The sequence below is a fragment of the Strigops habroptila genome, chromosome 6 (assembly GCF_004027225.2).
Source record: "Strigops habroptila isolate Jane chromosome 6, bStrHab1.2.pri, whole genome shotgun sequence".
In the NCBI taxonomy this organism is placed as follows: domain Eukaryota; kingdom Metazoa; phylum Chordata; class Aves; order Psittaciformes; family Psittacidae; genus Strigops; species Strigops habroptila.
The window spans coordinates 41460460-41479281 of NC_044282.2; the positions used below are offsets into that span (position 1 = coordinate 41460460).

The 18822-nt window shown below is 41.6% G+C and overlaps 1 protein-coding gene across 2 annotated transcripts in view; it reads right to left on the reverse strand.

Annotated features, from left to right (window-relative positions):
• Window positions 1-18822, reverse strand: part of MYOM2 (myomesin 2) — a 128638-nt gene that overhangs the window by 85597 nt on the left and 24219 nt on the right. For both annotated transcript variants that reach the window (XM_030489804.1, XM_030489803.1), the window contains exon 2: window positions 10525-10638. The gene's annotated coding sequence lies outside the window, so the exon portion shown is untranslated. The remainder of the gene's footprint in view (window positions 1-10524; window positions 10639-18822) is intronic.

Consider the following 18822-nt stretch of genomic DNA (forward strand, 5'->3'; position numbering starts at 1 on the left):
GAGGCCTAGGTCACATCAGAGCAGCAGAGAATGTAAAGCTTTGAATGCTTAGGACAGCTGTCCTCCCTCCTCGCCTCAGTGGCCTTTCTGCTTACACTTTTACCCAATCCCACCCACTGGCAGAGTTCCCCAAGTGACACAAATACTACAGCAGTGCAGGAGAGGAAAAAATCTTGATCTGAGTGCAGTCGTCAAGATGTCTGGGCATTTACAAGAGGACAACAACAGCAGCAACATCATAACATAACAGCAACCACTGGGATTGCTTGGGGCAACTCAGAGAATGACAGATAGTTGCTCCTTCCTGGGAGACTGAAATAGCTGCTTGGACTTTCCAATGCATGGGAACTCTTGGCTGGAAACATAAAGTTTGACGCCAAAAGAATCATCCTGACTGTCTTATTTACACCTCACAGTCTATTCAGTTATGTTTGCTACTTTTGTGCAGTGACACCATGCAATTAATAAAGCATGTGGTCAAAACACCACCTGGCTGAAGCATTTATTCAATAGAAGGAAGTCTGTCTTAATTTGGACTTCTCCAAGGATTAATTCTTCCCTATTGCTTGTACTTTTCTCCAACTCTTAATTATATTTAGTGTAAAAAGAAAAAAGTGCCTTTTTTTCTTGAATGAGAATTTGCCTACCATTATCTTCCATCCTGTAGTGCTTGCTGAAATCTCAGTTTAAAAAAAACCAACTAAATAAAAGTAATATTTTCTTCTCCTGAAGGTGCTCACACACTAACACTCACACTTCGCCTTCGCACTACAATTGCTAGAGAGAGTATCTGTTTCTGACTGTATGATGCTGGTGCAGCCTGCAAAGCAGTCAGGACTTCTGTGAACTAGGTAGAAATGACCAAAGATTTAGAACAAGTTTGGTTTGGGGATGTTTATAACTGTCATTTTCCAGACATGGGAGAAAAGAGAGTGATTGCTTCGGAAATGTTAAAAGTAGGCAACAAAATAACAAGGAAGTTGTCATTATGGGTTGACCTTTGTAGAATTAGTTAGAGATGAGGGATAGACATAGGTCATGATAAACATGAAGAAATGGAAGAAATAGTTTGCAGTGTTACCTTACAATAAAGTAAATCATCTAGAAATAGGAAGCTTGTAGAAAGAGGAAGCTTGTCAAAAGGTCACCTTAGGATTATGATCTTTTCAGAAGCTTTCTGGGAAATACTAACTGAGCAACCTGCACTGCATTCCTATACTGTAATATAAAAGCTTCAACTTGAACTTCACCTGTATGCATATAGAAAGACAAATATACTTTGCAGATGGTTTTTCCTGCTTAATCCTATGTAGAATTAATATAAAGATGTAAAGATGTAATGCTGATTCTGACAGTTGCTGGTTCAGATGCTGCCTGACAGCTTGGAAGGTTGTATCTTCATAGGAATCATGAAAGGAACCAGCAGAAGCATGTGGGAGAGCTCTGTTCTAGTCTCATTGAGTTTAGATGGGCAACAAAAATGGTGTCTGGTTTTCTTTGATCTGATCTTTGATCAATCACACACTTGAAAGTCATGCATGATACATCAAACAGAAATACTGCCTTCATTTCCAGTTTTTAAAAAATACAGCACTGAAAGGAGAGCAGACCACTACAAATGTATCTCCTTAGTAACAGAAAGGAGAACTACAGAACTACACGTGCAGTGTCACTCCCTTTCCAATGGAAGTATGCCAGCAATTTCCTAGTGTGTCACATGCCCTGGGAAACAATTGTGCCTCATGAGAGCCACATAGAAATAGTCCATTAAAGCTCTAGCCTCAAATAATATAGAGCTGCTGTCTCAATAGTTGGACTTCTGATTTGGCATGCCTTGTTCATTACTTCTTTTTGTTATTCCTCCTGCTCGTCCCACCCCCACTCCCAAAAAAAACCCAAATTCTCATGGAGAAAGAAAAGTGAGATGTCCAGATGTCACATTACTAGTGCCAGCCCAAGGAATAAGAGGAAGACAATGTCACCATCTCTCACCACTCATAGAGGCACAGAACATGGAGAGTTATATATAACTTATCAGCATAATTAATGATGCCATCCATCAGTCTTCTGATGGCATTGTTTACAGTCGCATATCCTGCTGATGGACCCCACAGGCACCTGGAACATAGTGGGCTAAAGCTAGTGCTGAAAGCAGCTGCAGAGGTACTATATTCCTCTCATAGAGCCCTTGACCTGAAATTGGATAAGAGGATAGAAACTACTCTGGGGAGCTGCACAGCGCACACATTTGCTTTGTTCTTTAAATCCTTCCTAGGGACCTGCCATTTGCCATAGACAGGGAGAAGACACCAAATTACCTTTAGGCCTGGTCTAATAAAGTCATTCTTATTTTAAGACAACACTTCTAGAATATGCACCAGGGATCTTAAAGAGGAAAAGGTCAAAGAATTGATTTGCATTCCAGAAGCTAATGAACATTTGCTTGGTGAATGTAATCTGTTGAAAGAAAAGACTAGGGAACAGCAACTGAGTAAGGACGAAGATAAATCAGAGAATGTATAAAAGAGATCAGAAGAGAAGCCAAGTACAGTGACATCTTTCTCGGTAGATAAATGACAGTTAAAGATCAGCAACAAAGATCAATAACACTCTCCAGGAAATAACTTAAATAGTACCTGTCCAAAGATGGGACTGTCTATAAAAGGTGTTTAATAATACTCAGAATCACCTCAGATTTCTTTAAACATTCAAGGATGTTTCATGATTTCATAATTTTGGCCACTACCAGCTGGCATTTCATTTACACTCCTTGGGTTGTTATGCACATTATTAAAATTTACATACATAAGCATTTATACTGAAATGCCATGATGATAATTAAGGGATTAGAGCAACTGACACACCAGGAGAGTATGAGAGAGCTTGACTGTTCAGCCTGGAGAAGAGAAATCTCAGGGGATCATATGAACGTGTATAAATACCTGAAGGGAGGGTGTAAAGAAGACAGAGCTAGGCTCTTTTCAGTGGTGCCCAGTACTGTGGGAAGCTGGAGATCGGCACTGCTCCATCATCACTGGGGCTAGGACTGGTGGCTGGGGCGGGCTGAAATGGGGCCATGGGCAGGGTAGGTGAAGGCTCTTATTAACTCCAAACTTTCATTTGAGAGGGAAAGTTGGTGAAAGCCTCCTCCATGCCCCTCACTTCTCTTCAAACACATTGCATAGTGTTGGACACCAGTGAAACTGCATTGACCAGGAAATGTCTTTTGTCTTATTTACAACACAGAATATATTTGTGAGTAAGGAATCAAAAATAACAGAGCAGGGTTTCCATGGTAGTATATTTGCACTTAGACAATTGGACCACTAAGCTGGCCAACTTTCTTTTAAATCCTCATTTAACTTCTGCAATATATTATGACTCACAAACCATAGTTTCAAATAGGCAGGTTTCAATGAGCTATTATTTCAGTATTGCCAATTATTTGAACTCCATGTTTCAATATACTTGATAAATATCAAAGTTCATACTAAATATTATATTTATAGTATATGAAATATTAGCTTGCAGTCAACAGAAATTACCTCCACATAAGTACATCTGTGTATATGCAACTGCTAGGAAAGTCCAAGGAGGAGTTTCAGGCCACACTGAGGATGTATCTACATTGTTTGTGAATTCTTAGGCTACACTTCTGCCTTCCCTTTCAGACTGGGAAAGCACAGGACAGCCGATTAGCCCCGGGTGTAGGGCCCAACATGTACCAAGTAGTTTGAGAAAGACCTTCCTCAGCACAAAGGAAGCATTAGACCATTTTCCAAAGGCATCCTCAGAGGCAGCCTGCCCTCTGATCTGAGAGAGGAGATAGCCACAGCCCTTGGCCGTGCAGCTTGAGACTTAGCACTCTGCCCTACATTTGCCCATCCTCTCCCCTCAGATCCATGCTGTTCGGGAGCACCTCTTCTCCTCCTATTTACTTCTGCATGGATTAAAAAAGGACTAAATCTTCCCTCTCCAAATGACTGCTTTTGATACTGTGCCTAGTCTCTCTAAAATTTTAATAGTCAAATATTAAATGGAAATTGCTTAACAAGGAGAACATACAGGAGTCCAAGCCCAGGACTTCACCCTCAATACAAGCAAGAGAAGGACTTCTATTTATCACAAGTATCAGTACTGCTTCAGTTCAAGAACTTTTTCTGGAACACAGAAATCATAGCGAAAAAGACATCCAGCTAGTCTAGAATGGGATACAGGTGCGACACGAAGGTTCTCTTGCAAATAAGATCTGTTTCCTAAACACCTTATCAGCATTCACCTCTGTCAGCCCTTTACACCTGTCCTGGGGAGCTGAGCTAGGACTATTGTTGGTCAGTGTAATGGATCTTATGGGACCATTCCAGCTGCTGTAACTCCAGCACTGTGCTTCAGATCATTTATTCTGAAAGTCATTTTTCGCAGCATCATTTATTTCAGAAACTATTTTAGGGGCTACAAGCTGAGAAATACAGTAGGGGAAAAAAAAAAAAAAAAAAAAAAAAGAGCTTCTCCACACCAGAAGAGAATTTAGAGCTTCTGCAGGATTTACATAGCTAAAGATCTTGCCCACTCTCTGCATGAATCCTGAGATAGTGTAAAACCAACCTAGGCTACCAAAAGAGGGAGCTGTAAGTGTGCTGTGAAATATATGTCAATTATAGAAGCAAAAGAACAAAATAAGGGAGGCTGAAAACCAATAGAAAATAATACAAATGCATATGATGTCAATAAGAAAAAAAAATCATCTGTCAATCAATCTTTCACACAAAAATGCACACTCGCACATTCCTCCTTTAAAACTTGTACTCCTTTATAAACAGTAAACTGAAGAATCAGATTTTCAAGGCATGCCAAACTAAGGCAAAGAGGAATGCAAGATCGTGGTTCAACAGCTTCATTCCCAACAATGCTCTTTTTATTTTGGCCAGGATCTCGTTTGTCTTCCAGTATCTCCAGTTTATCTTCCAGTATCTATCTCTGCATGAGCTTCATGCAGAGTTTTTAAAAAACCTGCTATGCAGCTTAATGAAAATAATCAGCCTATCCTTGATGAAATAAGTTTTTTTGAAATAACCCTGTTATACAGATCCAGAAGTACTCAGTCTCCATCCCTTAGGATCCTCTCTGAAGACACAGATAGCACAGAAACTCTTCAGAAAGTGCTTTCATCAGGGTTCATTTAAAATTGAAAGACTGCGAGCTAGGTATAGTTACAGACACCCTCTTGCAAATAGCTAGCTCTGTAAAGCACATGTGCAAGAGAAAATAGCTTAATCCTTACCAGATAGTTTAGCTATTTCCTTCTTTCTTTTCCTTTTTATTTAAAAAACAAAAAACAATCACACACAAATTTTTAGGCACCTAGGGCCATATGTTCTGTCTAGCTATGCATCTTACTCCCTTGGGTTACACTGAACAACGTAAGTGCAACTGAAGTACAAATTTGGCTCACTAAATTCATTTGACAGATGGACTAGAAAAATGTCATTTGTAAAAGTAACTTGGATATAGCCATAAAACCTTTTTCCAAATCTCAAGCCACTTTCTTTTATTTTCCTAATAAATATGTAGAACAAAAAGGTCATGTCTGAACATATTTACCATTTTAACAATCCGGTATATAAGCAGTTCTGTCAAGACAAAATACAGATTTTAAATGTTTGACTCTGACAGACCTTGAAGTGCTGCTGGAATGCTTCCTATTTTCGAGGTTACCTAATAAGCCTCTTAACTTACGGTTGACTTCACAGTTATGTTACGAAAATGCTTCAGCACATAATGCTAAGTAACATTGTCTATATGGAGAGACACATAAACCAAGTATCAGCAGAAGAAGAACGAAAACACAGTTATTTCATTTGCGATTATTAAATTCTGTAGGGAATCTTCATATCAGTTCCTTTTACTGCTTTTTATTTCTCAAATCAACACAAATCAAGTTACTCATAGTGCTGCTCAGTGCAAGCCACTACCCACTAGATGGGGCCCCAAGGCAAGAAGTTCTCAGCTCAGGATGCCGCATCCACTTTCAGAAGCTGCATTTCCAAAGGAGAAACAATAGAAAGGGCAAATAGTCGTCTGAAAGATCAGAACCACGACGGAGTTGTCGTGGTTTATATACTGGACATGACGTGCTGTGGTATGGAATACCCCTTTGGCTAGTTTGGGTCAGGTGTCGTGTCTCTGCTTCCTCCCAGCTTCTCGTGCCCCTCCTCACTGGCAGAGCATGAGATTAAAAGTTCTTGATCAGTGTAAACATTACTTAGTGACAGCTAAAAACATCGGCGTGTTATCAGCGTTGTTCTCAGACTAAAGTCGAAAACACAGCACTGCACCAGCTACTAAGAAGGAGAAAAATGACTGCTACAGCCAAACCCAGGACAGGAGTTTAAGAGCTCGAGCTGAATTCGGAACTCAGTTCATAAGGGGACTTGAATTCTACTAGTACCTACACCAGAAGGAAAGTGTAGAACCTCTAGCCCCAAATTCTTGGGTACCTACTCCTTAAAAAAAAAAAAAAAGGTCCCTGTATTCTACCAATAAAGAACAGAAGGTTTTCACATAACTCTTGACTATATAGGACTACAGCTTCACCTACCCACAGCAGAGGACATGGGCCAAATGAGGTGATACAAGCAGCACCATGTATTTCCTCCCTGTTAGTCCAGTCAAAAGCAGTGCCAGAATCCCTCAGGAAAATATGTTTCCAACAAGCAATAGTCCTTGGAGATCTCTCAGCTCTGGCTTGGTCTGCTGGGCACTCAACCTCTCACAGAAATCCATCAGCTTCCCTGCCCAGATTCCTGCTTCATAGACCCACACCTACAGAAAATGCTGATCTTCACCTGTAAGAGAAGGGATCAACTAAAAAAAATCTCTGCGCTTCACAGCCAGAGCCATAACCACTGATCCAGGACATCATTCTGATTTGTATTCACTTTGACCCACAACTGTTCTTCATTTAATCCATTCAAAGTTGATCCTCAGCTGATGATTTACCATCTTGTAGGTGACTGTCCTACAATGGGAATGTAGACTGCTATTATGTAGCCATTATGTACCCACATTTGTACCTGAGCTCGTTACTATGGGTTATCTTTACTGCCAGTGCCGGAAAGCCACTTCACAAATGGAATTCATCCCATTCTAAAGTAAACATCTGAAATATATCCTCCTATAGTAAGTAGTTCAGATATCGATGTCAAAGTTCCAGAGTTCTTAGAGGTGGGTAAAATGGCCCCTGCATCTGCCTCTCAGAGGAGACACATTTTCTTTGCTTTGTGTTTAACAACACATGCAGTAGTCTTCTGAGTAAAAACATAAGCTTTTCTCTCAGGCTCATTAGATTTGTAAAGCAACTTTACAACCATTTACCTGAAACCATCAGATTCTTTTCTGGGAGCCTCCCACTGTTGAAGTGACAAAATTTCAGCTTTGACTTAAATGTGTAAGCCTAGAGTTACAATGATAAGCCGGAAAGTGTTAATTGCAAAGGCTTCAAAACTTTGTTTGAAAGTTTGGAAAATGTGGGGTGGGAGGCTATCAACGCTGTAAATCTCATGCAGGAGAGAGAAGCATAAACCTTGAGCCCTGAAGTTAACTATTCTAGGAAAGATTGGTCACATTGCGGTTAGACAATGCCATAAACTGTCCCACACAAACTTCTGTCAACTCTATGGTCTCTTTCTGTTCTTATGAAAAATCAGACTCCTGATGTTTACCAGCTTGCAGGAAAATTAATTTTTCATATCAGCTCTGCACAGCAGCAAGCATGGTGAGGCGCACCAGCCATGCTGGATGAAGACAAACTAGGCTTGCTCATGCCAAAATGGACAACAGACAAGCCAAGGTTGGCTGAGTTGTTATCCTGTTTATGTCTGCCTGGATCAGACCCTGGAGCACCAGTCTTCTCCAAGAGCAACTTATGAAGGCAGAACACATTGGCTACTCATGAACCTAATCGGACAGCATGGTAATTCAGTCTCAATACTGTTACAGTGTTCCTTGACACTCTTTTGGACTAGTACATGTTATTTTCTCAAACAAATCCTGAGCAGAGGCAGGATTTAACCTGAGCAAGGCATTGCCAATGGAAGTTTGGATGTGGCCATCCTGTTCTGCTAGCTAAGATACAGCTTTACAGTGCTGACATGGCCATGCCAGTAGTTCTAGGGATTAGCTATGACAGCCACAACCCTGTCAATTTTATTAGTACATATATATGGCTGGTAAGCCCAGAACCTGGCAGATTTAAAAATAGAGTACTTGTTGAGAACGAAAAACTGCTAAGCAATATCTGCATTTGGAGTGAGGTCAGGGTGAGAGATATGCACCACAGGAGTAGCATGGAGGTGAAGCAGCTTGTGCATATTTAGACAAGGTCACCGGTAATCTTGGAAGCCTGTAATTGGAGCAGGGGAGAACAGCATGCCATAAGAAAAGTGACAAAATAAAACGAAGGAATGGAGTCATTCACATGCAAATTCAGGATTCAACTGGAGCAAAGAAACTGAAACAGCGAAGACTTTTCTATGTCCACACAGGCTGTCACAGGAGAAGGAACATGAGCTCCAGATACCACTGAGTATTTTTGGTGACCAAAATAGGAAACTGCTTCTGAACAGGCAGGCATGCGGACAGCTGGTGATTTATGATGACCCTAAGTCTTCCCCACAAGCTGTGATGGTCAGGTCCAGATGAAGAATGCTTTCTTTCTCCTTTACAGCTCCTTTAAACTAGACCCACTGCCTATCCAGTAATTTAAGGAAGGGGGAAGGAGATCTATTACTTCATCCTCATGTATGTTGCAGCTTTTCTTTGCTGCCACCTACGCTTCATCTGCCACTGCTTTAATCTGCCCACTCTCCCACTTCCACATGGCTCTTTTACAGCTTTATGTCAGGAAGATATTCCTTCATCACCTGCATGCCTCACTTTGTCAGGTCACTTTCTCACACTCCAGCAACTGTTGCTCCTCCCCACAGTATCTTCAGACTTTTTTTTCACTAATCATTTCATCAATCAATCATTTTACATGTTTATGTTATTCTCTTTGAGGGTTTTTGATTTTCCAAGTTAGTTTTCTCCTGTGCTTTATTAGACTACAAGCATGCTTAGCTCTCTCCAAAGCTGAACATGAGCCCATAAGTTCTCAGACAGTGCTCTCAAGTTAATTAGAAACATATATTGTTAGAAACATGGCATCTTTGTTCAATTTATCCAGAAATTGGTCAGTAGTCCTGTGTGGCCTGAAGATACTTCAAGAATTTACAAAACACAGAGTCAGTGTACTTGAAGCACATTTCAAGCACTAAAAACTTTAGTAATAAACTAATAAAGAAATGAGGATGTTGTGCATCTTTAAGCATGACTACCTTAACAGACTTTTCATAGTATCCAAATTGTTTTAGCTGCAGCGTAAGCAAAAATTAATCTGATTTCTTCTTGCACTTCCTAAATGAACAAAGAGAACAACTGATCATTATCTTTAATAGCGCCCTTTTACATAATGAAAGACTTCTCATGTTCCCCACTCAGTGTTTCATTTTCTAGATTAAACACAGACAGTGCTCTGAACCTTTCTTCACTTCCTAAACCTCATGTTCCCTTTGCTGCCCTCTGAATTCTCCCCAGAGTCCACATTTCCAGTCAAGGACAATGCCTGAAAGCAGGTGCAGTATTTCAGCTGGTCTCACCATTGCCAAGAAGAGAAGTGTAATTAATCCCCATTTTACAAATAATGCTGCTGTTCAAACTTTTTCTAAAACAGCAAATTTCTCTTTGGCACATCACAGAATCCCACAGTAACTCAACATCCTTTGCTTTCCAATACCACCCCAAGGGACTTGGTGGGATTCTGCCACCTGGCCTGCTGCTCCCTACCTCCATTTCACATTTAGTTCTTACCCACAAGAGCAGCATTTTGCACCATTTATTGCTTTTGCTTAAGGTGTGAGGGAAATGCCCTGCTTTTTATTTCACTTAGGAATAGCCCAGTTTCCACGCCTGACTTGAGGCCCCTTGCTTTTTGCAATATCTAATCACTGCATGACTCCGCCCCCAGAAGAAGATGCATGCTCTGATACTTTGTGTGATAAAACAGCTCTGAAGAGAAAACTCCCCCTTGTTGCCATGAAATTCATTTTTATTGCCAGCCATGGCATATGAGACAAAAAAACACACTAGGCCTCCATGTGAGTGACGCAGAAGGCAAAATCTGAAAAGGAAACAGGAGGAAACTGATACGCTTGTTACTATAACACAGAGACAAATATGAGAGACACCAAATGGTTAAAACAGGCATAGGTGTTCAGGATCATGTCCAGAAAGTTGACATAAAATGGATTACATAGCATTAAAAATTAAAACTAAGGGGAAAAAAAAAAAAACCCAAGGCTTAGTTGAAGTATCTTGAAGTATCACATTGCCTAAACAGTCTGGGAATGGGATGGAAGAAAACTAGCCTGTTGCTATGTCCAGGAGCTGAACAGCCTTGTTGTGGCAATCTTAGGGAAGAAAACTCACCTTCCAATTCTTCTACGTTTACTGTTTACCATCTTTGTGCTACCTCCCCTTGACAGCATTGCAGTAGGATTGTCCAAGTCTGTCCTGCAATTTCCTACACATTTTCAAGACATTCTGAAAGAGAAGAAAGGTAAAGCCAAGGCATTTCATTAAATTCTAACCTGTTACAGCAAAGCCCTCCAGAAAAGACACATTTTTAATATCTCCGCCATTCATTAAATGAGATTTGCTCCCTGAGGTATTTCTCTTTCTGTGCTTGTTTGCAAATATGGCACCAATGTGGCACTGACATATGCTTAGTTTCCACACAAAAATAATGTCACTGAACCCCATGGGTAAAATTCGACCCCATTACAGTAAAAAAAGACCTGTTGTCCATTGACTCACCTGGGTACGGCTTTTAATCAGTAAGACTGTACGAACAGTTAAGCTAAGAACAAGAGTTTGCTGATACAGCAGCTATTCTAGTTAAAGTTTGAGGATATTTTACACATATTTAGGAAGAAAAATAATACATGTGTATGGTACAATATGCTAAAAATTGTTAAAGCTATTCAAATGCAGATAAAGAAATACTCATGTCACACAGAAAAATTACTTCGATGAATTGGTTATGGTTCTAAAGATCCAGTGTATTTTATGTAGGCTGCAACAACCCCTCTGAACAGCAGAGGACATTTAGTTACCCCAGTTTGTCCCTTTAATGGTATCCAGAGGGAAGAACAGTGGGAACAGTGAGGAAACTCAGCCTGGGGACGGGCGGAGAGAAAGGCACTTTTGTGCAGCAGCAGAGGCAGAATCCCACATGCCCACTTTCACACACGGACAAAGAAGGAAGGGGAACGTTTATCTCTTCTGGTTTTTCTAATTTTTTTCCAAAGTCTGCAGCACAAAATCCTTCCCAGGAAAATTGACAACAAGGAGGAAGCATCCTGCGTGAATAGGAAGCATCCCGCATGGATAGGAAGCATTAGAATTCTCCTAGGAGGGACACCACTGTCTAGTATATGCTTAATAAGGGTTGTAACTTTGCCATGAAGAAATGTGGGAGAGATAGAGGTGGTTGGGAGGGGTTTAGGGTGTCAGAGGCTTTGCATGCAGCAGGGAACTGCAGCTTTCTGCAGAACTATGTGCTCTTGGCATGACTGTAAGAGCTGATCTGTTTCATATATAGCCCAGAAAGTGGAAACAGTGTGGAAAGCCAGTACATTTGGCATCCTGTATATAGGATGTAGAGCTGTAACAAGGGCCATGAGTCTGTCTTTTACCATGCAACTGAACAAGCCCCCACCGCCAATGTCTTTACTACTACAGCCTGCTCCCTCTCCCTGCCTGATCCTGCTGCAGCAGGGCAGATGGGAGCAGCACTCTGGGCAGTTAAATGAAGCCATGAGGAACAAGACAGAGGAAGAGCAGCATACAGCTCCCTACTCACCACAGGCTGCCAGTGAAACTGCTCTGGTGGCACCAGGGGTATCTGGCAGCTCACTTCAGCTCTGCATTTAAGCACTTTGGATACACTGGAGGTAGAGACAGCACGTTTGACACCCTTCTCCCACACAACACAACTTCTAACTGATTGCATGTCATGCCATCAGTGTTTTTTTAATCTAGATTAAGCCTGAAATGGATAATGCTCAATGCTGGCTTGCCCGGGCATCCAAAATTACAAACTCTTTCAGATCTTCCAAATGGTGAAAAACAAACCATTTGCATTTTTGTAAGCATTTCAGTCTTTCCTTCGTACCCTGATCTGAAACCATAATATACGAACTCTGTGCCTTCTGATGCAACAATCAATTTCAAGAAAGCGCAATAGGTAGCAGCAACCAAATACGTGAGGTGGGGGAGGCTGAGCACAGCTCTCAAACACTCAGACGTCCACCTGTCTCTCTCAAGCCTCCACTCTGTTTATGCTAGGTAGGCATTAGTAGAGTAGCAGTTAGCAATGCTGGCAAAGGAAACTGAAGGCTGGGTGTGGGAACAGGCTTCTGCCTGAGCACAGTTCTGATCTTCCCTTGATGCTTATGCTCCAGTCACGTCTCATCTACTTGAGAGATCGTTATCCCTCCTGCCTGCCCCAGCACCTCTGCACTGCCAGTATCACTTCAGTATTTGTCATCCAGCCCACAAGTTCACATGTTTATGCACATGTCTTTTGCTTTACTATTGCTTGCTTCATTTAAATTCATATGCCACCTACTAGCAGTAAGGCAATAGTTTTGTTTCCTTCCATAATAAGTAATTTACTTCTGGGAGAACTTTATTTTTAACAATGGGAGAAACATTTGCCAAAAGACTCAAAATACTGTTTCTTTATCCTGGGATATTTTAGACAGATTTTTCCCCTCTTTTTATGTATCTTCAGTTCAGTTCCACCGATGCTTGCAATGGTCAGATAGACAACCTAACTTAAAATACTGCCACCAGCGCTTGAAATTCAGTCTCACATGAATCTCTTTGAGCTGGGTTAGCAAGCACAGTATGTACAATCCCAGAGGCCTCTTGGAGCTCGCTGGGCTAGATACCACACCCCACTATCATCATCATGATTCAACCAGTGATTGTAACCATGGGACATTTTATTTTTAAATATCTTGTAGTACATGCAGTCACCATCACCTAGGAGATGCTGAATGAGTAGGAGTTTAGCCGTCGATAATTATGAAAAGTCATATTTTGCAGGGTGAATCAAACTATTTGTTCCTTGGCTGGGAAGCTGTCCATGTGACTGTTCTAAAACAAAATGTTAGAAATAATTTCTTCTGAAAATGTCTCTGCTTACAACTGTGCTCACATCTGGCACTGTAAAAAGAGTAGTAAAAGGAGTTGGGTAGAAGCAGAAAAGAGAACAGTGTAAGATGGAGAAGTAACACAGAGGCTAAGGAAATGACTGAAATCATAGTTATTTAACAACAGACATAGAAGTGAAATTTATGGTTCTTATATATAATTACATAAACTATTACCATTGGTGCTGTGCCCATAAAAACACCAGAGAATGCAACAGAAAGTGTCTTGTGTATGCAATCTGCCTAGGCACAAACTCTTGGGGGGAGGGGAGGAGTTGGGAGGAAAGGTATCCTTTAAAACAAGGAATATTATAACCTTAAAAAAGGGTCATATGAAAAATGTCTTGCTTTTCCAAATAGAATAAAAAGGTGGAGGAAAAAACAAGACTGTAGGCTTAGCTTTGAGTGTCAACACAAGCAGTGCCCTGTAGACAAATCTTTGTATACTGCCCCTTAATTAAAGGAGCTGTCCCAGAGTTTTCTTAGATCAAAGAAAGAAACATAGAAAAGGAAAACTATATGGGGAGAGAGAAAATAATGTCTCTGTTTCCTTCATGAAACTTACTGGGGGAACTGCATTTTACAGCAGAGCCACAGGCCTTTTCTATTTACAAACTCAAAGCTCAGTGTTCAACTTTCGAAGATGCTTGTGCCAGGTTCTGTTTCCAATTACCTGCACACTGTGTGGTTTCCTAAGTGGGGTTTCTGCTGAAAGCATAATCAGTCTAAAGTAAGTAATATTCACAAATGCCGGCTTGGATCAACAGGCTGTCTCCAGCAGCCCCATCCTGCCTGCAGGAAAATGCCTTCTTTATTATGAAAAGAATGCAGCTAAGCTTAGATATATTTGGCTTTAATTTAGATGTAGGCCAGCTGCCCAGAAGAAAACTGGTAAGTGGACATAAGAGGAAACTGATAATAAGTATTCTTTCTGTAACACCTCTTTATGGGTTTTCCCTTCTCCCAAACAACTTACAAAGGAATGGCCTCAGCAGCACCATTACCACTCCTGAATTGTGTATGTCTGTGTATTAACTCACATTGATTCTCTGCCACAGACACCTGTACATCAACAGAAAGACAGGCACCCCGCTGCCTTTTCAGAGACCAGGAGAGTCCTGGCTTCAGGGACAGAAGGTCACAAATAGGGACCAAAGTAGGAACAGTTTCACTCCACCTTTTTTACACTGTTCAGCTCAACAACAAAACATTCTGTTCACATGGAGCAAACATAATAAAACGATTACATAGTAAAATAATGCACTCTCTGATAGCAGTCAATATTCCCAAGGTCCTTTACTGTACTGATGCAAAAAAAATTAATTTCCTTCCAATACCTGGTGGGATGAATCATCTTTGCTTCCCTCCCCAACCCCACTTTTCTCTTCACAGAAAACTGAAATAGCTTTTCCCCAGCAATACATGGAAGTTTATGATAGAACCAGAAATAAAACCAGGTCTTCCTAATGCCTTTGTTTCCTATTGCAAGAGCAGCAGAAACCAGCCATAATTCCATTGCTCAGTCATTGCTCATACAATTATCTGTCTTTTCTTTTTTCAGACTGAGCATGTACAAGCACATGTAGGAGTCAGAAAAAATGTATCAGGGAACTGTTTCCCAGGTAATCTGCACCTATGATTTCTTCTTGTTGAGAATGCTTCCCTCAAGCCTCCTTTTGCTCCATGTGCCTTCTTGCCCCTCTGCCGCCATCAGCCATGGCACAGCAACACAGGGGGTCTCTGTGTAGCTCTGAAAGATGAACTAGCAGTCACCCAACTGGCTGGGCTCATTTGCCTTTTCCAGCACCCTCAGAAAGCAGGGCAGGTTCAGAAGAAGTGAACCTATTGCCTGGATCCCTTCGCATTTAGGTTGTGCATGAGGAAGCCCTGGGAGTGATGAGGAAACCTACAGTACATTCCAGCTCTTTCAAATACAGTAGCAACATCAAGAGTAGCCAATGCAAATACTGATTTTTTTCACTGCCCCTTCAAAAAGAACTTCTTTTACAAGCTCCTTTTTACCACATGTAAGCTGAGCTATTTTCTTGGCTCTTGGGAATGAAGGGCAACCTTGTAATTTGAGTAAGAGAAAGCCTGGAACTGTGCTCTCCCCAGAGACCTACAAACAAGTAACAACTGAGCCGCTGAGCCTCTCTTGTTCTGGGAGAGAGAATATACGGCTTCGCGCTATTCTGCAGGCACTGAGCCAGGTAGTCTGGTCAGGAAAGCAGCGGGAGCCAGAACAAATTGTGTTCCCCATGTCTTTCCAGTCATTGCTTACAACAGAGAGTATGAGGTGAGCAGCTTCTGCTCCTTCCTCTTCTTGGCTGGAGGCACAATGCCCCTTCCTAGACTGGGATAAAAGCAGATTATAGGCATATATAGTGATCAGTATACAGATATATGCCTATACGCCAACAACCTCTTTGAAAAGTCTAATGTAGCAATGACAGCAAGGATGTTAAGTTAAATGGCGGGCTGTGCTCCTTGCCATTAGTGCTTCAGTCAGCTGGATAAGGGACAGCTACACTTGTATGGACTGGGCTTTACAAACAAACATTATGTACATCAATATGCAGTGTCAACACACCTTTATACTCCAACCCTGGGAAATGCAAACCAGAGTTGGACATAGCCAGAATCTACATTTCAATAGCACTTAATTAATTGAATTAATGCCTAACAAGGAGATATGAAGGAAGCTGCAGGTGAATTAAGGGGTTTCTGTAATATTTTTTTTCCATTAGTATTTTACTAGTTCATTTTGTTTTAGGATAGGGTGACAGAGTACTGCACTTCCAAAGTATGCTATCAAATCACACAGTATTTGCTTTCAAAAGGTACATAGGAGCACAAAACTAGAGTAACACAGAGGAAAGAGGTTCAGCTTCTCTCAATTAGCCTGATTGTTCGCAAACCACACTGCTCCCAGGCCAGGAGATCTCTCACAGACCTGCGTGATTTTGAGTTTTCCTAACAGCTTAAATCACATTAAGAAGGCTTTCTGCCTGCTTAGAACTTCATTATGATCTAAAAACAGACTGGTAATGATGGCAAAAACTAGTTGTCTTACTTGCATTCCCTAAAGTTATTATTAATCTCAGCTTTTATTTCTCTGATTCTAATCAAGATTCAACTTTTTTTTTTTTTAATTAGAAAAATATGGAAGAGACATAATCCATCATTGCGGATGACAGACTCATTTACCTGTTCAGAATAGGTAAAAATTGCTACAGATTTTCTACTTACAAACTCTGCAGTCATTTTTCACCTGTGCAAAGAACTGCAGAGCAGCAGGAGGGACACACAACACCTCCCTTCATCTGTAATGCACTAACGAGCTGTTAATAAATTAGGACCCCACCATGGAAATAATAGTTTCTAAATGGCGTGGGAATTAATTGAATTCTGCAGCAGTTTATGCTCTTGCTTCACTCCTCAGAGCCCTCCTATGTGGTCAATACCTTAATCCTGCAGTTACTTTTTCTTGTGGCTGCAGTCTGCAGTGACTAAAAGCACAGGTAAGCTTAATACAGGCTGCAAAACTGTTTCCTTAAGTCTGCATTATGAGTGATCTAATTGCTCACAGCTTTGTTTACTACCTTAGGAAGCAAACAGCTCGTGGTTTATTGTACCTTTCTGCCAAGAAGGAGATGGAATAAGTCTTCCCCACTTCATCTAGAAACTTAGGGCTCTATTAAGGGAAAAAATTAGCAGGCTAGGGAAGGAAAGTCTGCCTCCTGGGGAAAGGAAAAGAGTTTCATTGGTTTCCAATAAGTAATTTTTCCAAATTCACAAACCCCCATGTATGACCTATTGGAACATTCAAGCAGAGAGAGAAATCTGAGTAAGATCTGAGAAATCTGTCACATCTGAGTAATAAATGCAACTCTGGCATTGGGGGGGGAGGGGTGGGACACGAGAGAATAGAGGAGGGAAAAAAAGGGGAGGAGGAAGAGAGAGGATGACCTGAAATAAAAAAGAAAGGAGAAAACTAAAAAAAATGAAAGGAAAATAGAAAGGAAAAAAAAAGGGGGAAAAAATTAAAAGAAGGAAGAGAAAAAGACATCACCTTCAAAACTCTCCATGAGCAACCTACTTACTGGAAATTGGGGAATTCATTGAGAACGAGTGCTGCCAGCACACTGAGAGCACAGCAATGAAGGGCATGGCACAAGATCGCCAGGCGTATGTTGTTATCTCTCTCCTTTCCAAGGACTCCATGTCAGACAGCTCTCATTCAGAGGAAACTCACCTACCCAGCTCCTTTCTGTCACTGATAACTGCTGAAATGACCTGCCAAGCAAGTATCCCAGTTGTCAGACCACACTCCCTCCCCTCCATAGCTGAGCTGACTCACTAATAATTGCTCCTGGCGGTATTTATGAGATGCAGATGTTCTTCACACTTATTTGAAAATGGAGCCTGCAGGTACTGTCACATCTGAGTAATAAATGCCTATTGCTCCGCTGACCTACTTTTAGACACATGGTTTTATTTAGTCTATGAATTCTTTCTCTTCTGTTTACAGGTGCCTAGACAGCACAACGCTGAAACAGAAATCAGATTTGTTTCTAGGCATGGCTCCAGTATTGCTAGTTACTAATTTGAGTTACCTTTGTCCCTACGCACCACAGGTGCATCTGTCTATAGGCTATAAACGCAGGTTTGAAGATAGCGTTAGAATCAAAGAATAGTTAGGGTTGGAAAGAACCTTAAGATCATCTAGCACCAACCCCCCTGCCATGGGCACAGATACCTCACGCTAGACCATGTCACCCAAGACTCCATCCAACCTGGCCTTGAACACTGCCAGGGATGGAGCATTCACAACTTCCTTGGGCAGCCTGTTGCAGTGCCTCACCACCCTCACAGTAAAGAACTTCTTCCTTATACCTAACCTGAGCTTCCCCTCTTTAAGTTTAAATCCATTATCCCTTATCCTATTGCTACAGTCCCTGATGAAAAGTCCTCCTCTGGCATACCTGGAGGCTCCCTTCAGATACTGGAAGGCTGCTATGAGGTCTCCATGCAGCCTTCTCTTCTCCAGGCTGAACAGCCCCAACTTTCTCAGCCTTTGTACAGGAGGTGCTCCAGCTCCCTTATCATCCTCGTGGCCCTCCTCTGGACTTGCTCCAACAGCTCCATGTCCTTTTTATGTTGAGGACACCAGAACTGTACACGATACTCCAAGTGAGGTCTCACGAGAGCAGAGTAGCGGGGCAGGATCACCTCCTTCGAGCTGCTGGTCACACTTCTTGTGATGCAGCCCAGGATACGGTTGGCTTTCTGGGCTGCAAGCGTACACTGAAGCCGGCTCATGTTCAGTTTCTCATCAACCAACCCCCCCAAGTCCTTCTCTGCAGGGCTGCTCTGAATCTCTTCTCCGCCCAACCTGTAGCTGTGCCTGGGATTGCCCCGACCCAGGTGTAGGACCTTACACTTGGCTTGGTTAAACTTCATAAGGTTGGCATCGGCCCACCTCACAAGCGTGTCAAGGTCCCTC